The sequence below is a fragment of the Dendrobates tinctorius genome, unplaced genomic scaffold (assembly GCF_039654945.1).
Source record: "Dendrobates tinctorius isolate UK_male_01 unplaced genomic scaffold, ASM3965494v1 ptg000145l, whole genome shotgun sequence".
Taxonomy (NCBI): Eukaryota; Metazoa; Chordata; class Amphibia; order Anura; family Dendrobatidae; genus Dendrobates; species Dendrobates tinctorius.
The window spans coordinates 9,313,253-9,320,536 of record NW_027361812.1 but is presented as its reverse complement, the minus strand read 5'-3'; the positions used below and the strand labels follow the sequence as shown (position 1 = coordinate 9,320,536).

At 42.2% G+C, this 7,284-nt stretch overlaps 1 long non-coding RNA gene across 1 annotated transcript in view; it reads right to left on the bottom strand.

Moving 5' to 3' along the window:
* Positions 1–238: 238 nt before the first annotated feature.
* LOC141049529 (uncharacterized) overlaps positions 239–7,284 on the bottom strand; it is a 44,935-nt gene continuing 37,889 nt past the window's right edge. Inside the window, exon 2 of the long non-coding RNA XR_012220378.1 lies at positions 239–649. This is a non-coding gene — a long non-coding RNA (uncharacterized lncRNA). The remainder of the gene's footprint in view (positions 650–7,284) is intronic.

Genomic DNA, 7,284 nt, shown 5'->3' with positions numbered 1-7,284 from the left:
GCAGGGCGCATTGATTAATAAATCCAGGGCACTGCTTGAGATCCTCGTCAAAATGTGATGGTGCAGACAGATGAAGTGCAGTTCCAGATGCATGAACTGAGTAGTCACTGCTGTGGCTGCTGCAGCTTGGACTGGTATTGGGGAGGTGGTGTGCACTTGGAAGTTCTGTTAGGTGCTGGTGGAACGGGGTACGCGACCCCTCAATCAAGGCAAGAGTAATTCACGGCACACTCATTAGTTCAGATGATGCAAACATTTTTAATTACTTGTGAAAGCAGGCATATGCAACAAGGTGCTGGGAGCTGTGCAACAATGTTGCATATACAGTACATGATGCTTCGGACCCTTCCAGGGTCTTTATCACAATGTCACTGGTAGGGAAACGACATGATGTGAGGATCATTTGCTTACAAACAGACATCAAAAGTGTATAGAAATATACAGAAATCATCCCAGGTAAAATATCTGCAATAGACAATGTAAATATAAAAATATATACAAGCAAATACAAGGAAAGAACAAAGGGCCAGTCAGCCTGATAGTTGAAATTGCATGGTGGCATGTAATGCTGACACGGGAACATGTGTCCACAGTCCTGTTCATCGTTATTAGCACCCATGAAGTTTACATACATCACGTGGAATATCTCCTGAAAAAAATGAATCAAATGAAAGTTTTTTTGTATAGAGCACTCGTGTTACATACAAAAGAGCAAATGATAAACAATAATTTAAAACAAAAAACAATGGGAGGGAAAAATGGAAAAACCTAAAGCTCGCTGTGACACTGGCACCCTTAACATTAAATTAGTATGGAAACACATTTTGACTCACCTGTGGTAAATCACAAATAAGAATCACCTGTGATTAAAGGCCCCGTAACACTAAGCAACTACCAGCGATCCCGACACCGATATGAAGGTGTCAGGATCGCTAGTAAGTCGCTATGTGATCGCTGGTGAGCTGTCAAACAGGCAGCTTCACCAGCGATCAGCACAGCGATGCCGAGCGCCCGGCATCGCTTGCCATCGCTGTAAAAAATAGAATCAAAATAAAAAATATAGTTATTCTCACCTTCCGACGTCGCGTTCAGCCATCCTGCCTCTCTCCACGCTCCGGTCCCAGTGATCCTTTGCACAAATGACCGCGAGATGTCACGGTCTCGAGGGATAACAAAGTCTCGCGGTCATTCGTGCAAAGGATCACTGAGACCGGAGCGTGGAGAGAGGCAGGATGGCTGAACGCGACGTCGGAAGGTGAGAATAACTATATATATATATTTTTTTTATTATTTTTTACACCTGATCGCTGGTCTCCCGCCTGTCACACGCAGCGATGCGTGCTGGCCAGCGGGAGACCAGCGACCAAAGAAATGTCCAGAGGTTTCTTCCAGCGATCAGCGATACCGGCAGGGGGCCGCTCGCTGATCGCTGTCACACACAGCGATCTCGCTGGTGAGATCTCTGTTACGTCACAAAAGTTGTGACTCAGCAGTGATCTCGCTGCCGAGATCGCTTAGTGAGACGGGGCCTTAATAGTCGGTGCCCATGTGACATGAATTAGCCAATGAATGATGACTTCAGGGTTTTAAAGCCACATGGTAGGCCCTATTTCTTTGTCCAAATGGTGAAGAAAACAAAGCTGTCTGAGGACATCAGAACTGCTATTGTTAGCAAATCCAAGACCTCCCAAGGGTATATGGTAATGTCCAAAGACCTTGGTATCCCAGTTTCAACAGTATGCAATGTTATTAAGAAGTTTGCCAAGCATGGTACCTTCAAGAATCTCCCCTGGATATGGGGGAAAGAGGAAATTTGACAAATAATGTACCTCCTCATTTGTAGTTTTAGTTTGCTGAACTGCTTGATTTTTATATAAGAGGGAATTTCTAGGCGTATTTTTTGCTCTCTGGAATCCATGTTTAATTTTTCGATGACTGTAGCATCTCACTTGAAAGCATGCTGATAGTTCTACAGACTGTTTCAGGAATTCACTTTCTTCAGAGCAGATCTTCCTTAACCTTAAAAACTGACCTATTGGGATGCTCTTAATCGTAGATCCCGGGTGTGAAGATGTTGCATCCAGAAGTGAATTAGTTGCTGTTGGTTTTCTGAAGATCGTCGTGGATAAATGTCCTTCTGAATCTGTTGAAATTGACAAATCGGCAAGAAGGGGCCTCTGTTTGATTTTTAACAAGATCAAAAGATGTCTGCTAGTTAATAGCTATAATATTAAAAAATTTTTAAAAAAATGAAAAACTTTTTTAAGATTAGTCGAATTTATTCTATCATAATTGATTGGGATTTATTGGAAGTCTCCTAATTGGGGTTTATTTATAGGGATATCAATATAATCTGTATAGTGGGAGCTATATTATAGGGATATAGTTAATTTATAGGGATATCAATATAATTAATATAGTGGGATTTATAGGTATATTGGGATATAGATATAGATTAATGTAATCACATACACTCATATTATATGTGGTGGGCACGTATATGTTTTTTCACATACACCAGTTCACTCTTGCATGATTTGTTTTCATTTTGTATTTTTTATAATTATAACGTTTATGCTCATATTTTAGTGCAAGGTGATTTTACACCTTAGGCCCAGTTTGCACTTAGATTAAATCTACACTTATACAATGGGTACGGAAAGTATTCAGACCCCTTTAACTTTTTCACGCTTTGTTTCATTGCAGCCGTTTGGTAAATTCTAAAAAGTTCATTTTTTTTCTCATTAATGTACACTAGTCTGCACCCCATTTGAGTGAATAAAAAACTGAAACGTAAAAATTTTTGCAAATTTATTAAAAAAAAAACACTTATACCCACCTCTCGTGTCTGCACTATTTCAGTGTTGTTGGTTCTAACATTTAGAGATGAGTGAACTTGTTCGGAAAACGTTTGCCAATCTCAAATTCGGCACAAACCTTGCACATTCGGATTCGTGCTCAGATTCCCGTATATTTTTCCTCAAAGTTGGCAAAATTCGGCCAAAGTTCGGTAAATGATGCTTTTGTTAGGACTTTAGCTAGGATAGGTGTGCTGTATGATGAGTAGGGGGAGCGTGTTTGATGAGAGGAGGGAGAGGTTGGAGGAATGACGAACTGTTATTCTTTTTTTTAAATTAACTTAATGTGTGGAGATTCCGGCAGCCAATCAGGGCTCAGAAACCATCTACAAGTCTAGACACAAGGGCTTGTGTCATTGGATGCCAAAGTCACATGTCCATCGCCATATTAAAAACGATCATTTGGCTTCGGGACCATTTTGTGATTGTAACAGCATAGTGAGGTTGCTGCTGCTGCAAGTAGTCAGATAGTTAGCTAAGCAGTATATTCTCAGTTAGTTCAGTTAGATAGGATCCTTTGTCAAATTGACCTTCCAGCATATCAACGTGGAGTGCTAATTCTGTGGTCCATCCGCACTAGAGGGGAAATGTACATCCAACATGAGTGGGAAAAAGCGAGATCGTGGTAGAAGTGGGAACAGGTGTGGTGTTCGAGGTGTATGTGGGGTTGGTGGTTCTGTTACTAGACTGCCTACTCGACTCCTATTCTTTGGCAGCAGCACAGCTGTACGCCTTGTAGATTTTTTTTAAATGTGGAGACACCAAGTTAGGTCTCTATCTGGTGGATTGCCTGTACTGGAAGGGGAGTCAGAAGACCATTATACTATATCTTCTCTTGGGAAATTTATGCCACTTTAGTAATGTGTGCCAATAATTTTTTGAAATGTGGAGCCTAAAAAGTTGGGTCTCCATCTGGTGGGTTGCGTGTGGTGGAAGGGGTCTCAGAGCACCAGGTTTAGACCTATCTCTCATCCACCTCAAACTGTTCAATTTGCAAGTAAGAAATGCTGGGCCATGCTCTGTCCCATCCATCCATGCTGTCCCATCCATCATTATAAAATTTCTACTGTGCATTTTTTTAGGTGTCTGCCCCTAATTTTTGGAAATGTTTTGACTCCAAGATGGGTCTCCTTCACCTGTGTTGCCCAGAACAGCAGGCCTACACCGGTCCCTCCCCCACCTCTTAAGTTTCAGCTTAGCTTCAAAGCTGTAAATGCTAGCCCAGACTGCACCATTATAGAAGTTCCACTGTGGGTCAATTGATGCCACTTTTGCTGGTGTCTGCTCATAATTTTTAGAAATGTTTGGACTCCAAGTTGGGCCTCCTTCATATGTGTTGCCTGAATTTGTCAGGGCACTCAGAGCACCGGGCCTTCACCTGTCACTCATCCACCTGTTACTAACCAATGTTTCAGCTAGAAATGCTGGTCCAAGCCCTGTCCCAGGCCCTGTCCCATGCATCCATGCTGCACAATTATACTATTTGTACTCTGGGTCAATTGATGCCACTTTTCCTGGTGTCTGCCCCTAATTTGAGCTGTTTAGGCAGCTTTTGGGCCCCCCTGAAGAAGTTGTCTATGCATTTGGTTTTCCCTCCCATTGAATTCAATGGGGTTCAGATAGGTTTGGCCAACTGTTTGGCGAACATTGAAAAGTTCGACAATCACAGCCAAACCAAACCTTAAAAGGTTTGCTCATCTCTACACACGTTCTCGTGCGTTTGTAATTACATAGTCACCATTTTTGGACGTATTAGTAATCAAGAGGATGTGAATGGTCAGTTACAGCTCTCATTTCCTCTTAATTACATATACATACGAGTGCAGGGACAGTGGCACCAGCGCTGACATGGCTCAGGGCTCATATGTCATAACAACTACATGTGAGCCCTTGGGATGGCCTCAGCCCTGGAGCAGAGTATATTTTTTTTATCTTTACGGGGGAATACATTCAGATTGAGAAGAGGTTGTCCTAGCAGTGGACAACCCCTTTAAGGGTGGACTCGTAGAAATGTAATTGACCAATAATGCAGATTTAACATTCATCCTATCTTCTAGCCATTGATCTTTCATTTCATATGTTTTCTAATCTGATTTCTCAGCTCATACTTAAATCCAAAGTCAGACACAAGCCTTCAAAGCAAAATTAAATAACCACAAGGTGGCAGCGAAGGAAAGAAAATAAGAGCGTATTTACTCCGGGGAGGTGTTCAGACAGAAAAATAAGACCAGCAATATACATATAGTAATACTAAGAAATATATATACATTGCACTAAGAAAATGCCTTGGATGACAATGTCCTCTTGCTTATGTACCTTCGTATTTGGCATTGACAGCAGTTCCCACTTAAAAAAAAAGCGGAGGGGCTTGAATGTGGTCTCCATTGTCATGTTCTTATGCCATGTAGAGATTTCTCAAGGTGGGATTTGCAGTAACTGATTTGTGGCATTAAACAACCACCGATCTGTAATTAACGGTCAGTGGGAGTTTAATAGTCTATAGATGTGCACTGAGCGATTTGTAGTAGATTTTTTTGCATGCATAGGCTGCCATTATTCTTGGCAGCGCGAGTCCTTTTTGCACAGGATAATGTGCCGCCGAGAATGATCTTTTTTTGCAAACTTTTGTGCATCATTTAACCTGATGATTGTGCATCAGGAGATTGGCAGCCTGTTTACACTGAAAGATTACTTTGAAAAGAATATTCCTAGAAACGCTCATTCTCGAAAATCTTGCAGCGTAAATACATTATAATATTTTGGTGTGTCCACCATTACAGCTTCTGCAGTCTCTTATTCATGGTTTAGCCTTTTTTCTGGATTAAAATATTGATGGTGGGGTGAGGGGGAAGATTTTGGGCACCTTCATTGATTAGCTTCTTGCAGGGGTTGACTTGCTCCTACAAACTTTGTGGCCTTTTTTAGTGTCTATATACTGTAGTGCCATATACTTAGTATTGACAGTGCAGCGTTGTCCAGCTATAGTCCCATCCCTTGATGACACCACATCTGCAGTGAAACGTTGGAGGGACAAGTGATGTAGGAAGAGCTGTCCTGCTTGCTCTATAATGTTGACACCCCGGGGTGTCACTAACCGATATTTGGTAATCGCTCGTACATAATATTAGAATCGTTTAGGCAATATATGGACAGAACGTTTCAGGTTTAGTTTTACCCAACTATTTTAATTCATAATAAAAGTTAAGTTTTAGGACTTGTTAGTGAGGGTTCCTGTTGGGTCATCCCAAATTGTAAATAAATCTATATCATGGAAGAGGGTGAAACCAACTTGAGGCCTATGGGCTCTGTGCAATGAAGGTATTTGGTCCTTAACCACAAGTATTAAAAAAAACTTAAAGGAAGTTTCAAAGCTAAAAAAAAAAGTCTGCAGTCGTTCTATCTGACTGTAAACTGGCAAATCATCAGAGTGCACAATGTGCACACTGTCACAATCCCCATGTATTCTCCATGTGGGTGGGTGGTCATGTGACTCCATGCATACGATTTACTCTCATGTGGTCAGGTGCCCACAAGACTCGACGACACTTCTTTCAATGTTCTACCGTTGTAGTGTCTAGTAGACACGTGACTGAAAATATGCAAATCACATACATGTGGTCATGTGATTGACCACTCAGACGGGAAATACAGGGGAATCGTATCAGTGTGCGAGTCACGCACTCTCATGATTTGGCAGTCTACAATCCATTCCTGGGCCATTTTTTCTAAAACTGGCTCGTGAGCAGCTGAAAGAAGAGTCCAATTTATTAAAGGTTGCACTCTTATGAATGAACTTTTCTCAACTTACTATAGTGGATTCAGAGTCAAGACTGGCGTACACAAGGTGATAAATTTCCCTATAAATGCTTGAATATGGCTACAAGTAATGCAATAACCAGGCTTATTAAACGCAATGGACACATCAGAAAGATAATCCATTTATTAGTAGCATAGTTGGATAATGTCTACCAGCTGTAGACTTTAAAGGATAATATCAACGAGAACCTAAAGCCCCCGTTACACACTGCGATATCGCTAGCAATATCGCTGTAAAGTCACCGATTTTGTGACGTTACAGCGATATTACTAGCGATATCGTTGCATGTGATACTTACCTCCGACCGGCTCCCCCGCTGGTTATCGCTGATCGCGCGAGAAGCTCCTGGACCATTCCTCGTCGGTCACTTCCTGCGGCGCTTCCTGGTGTGACGACGAGCGATGCGTGGAGCCAGGCGGGAGGACGCAGGATTGCCTCGTCTGACAGGTAAGTAGCGATACCCGTCCCCTGCGATGTCACTGGCGAGATCTGCCTGAGTGGCAGCTCACTAGCGACCACTCAGCGATTCACCAGCGATCCTGACCGCGTCATATCACTGGTCGGGATCGCTGGTGAGTCGCTAGGTGTAACGGTACCCTAACACATGCT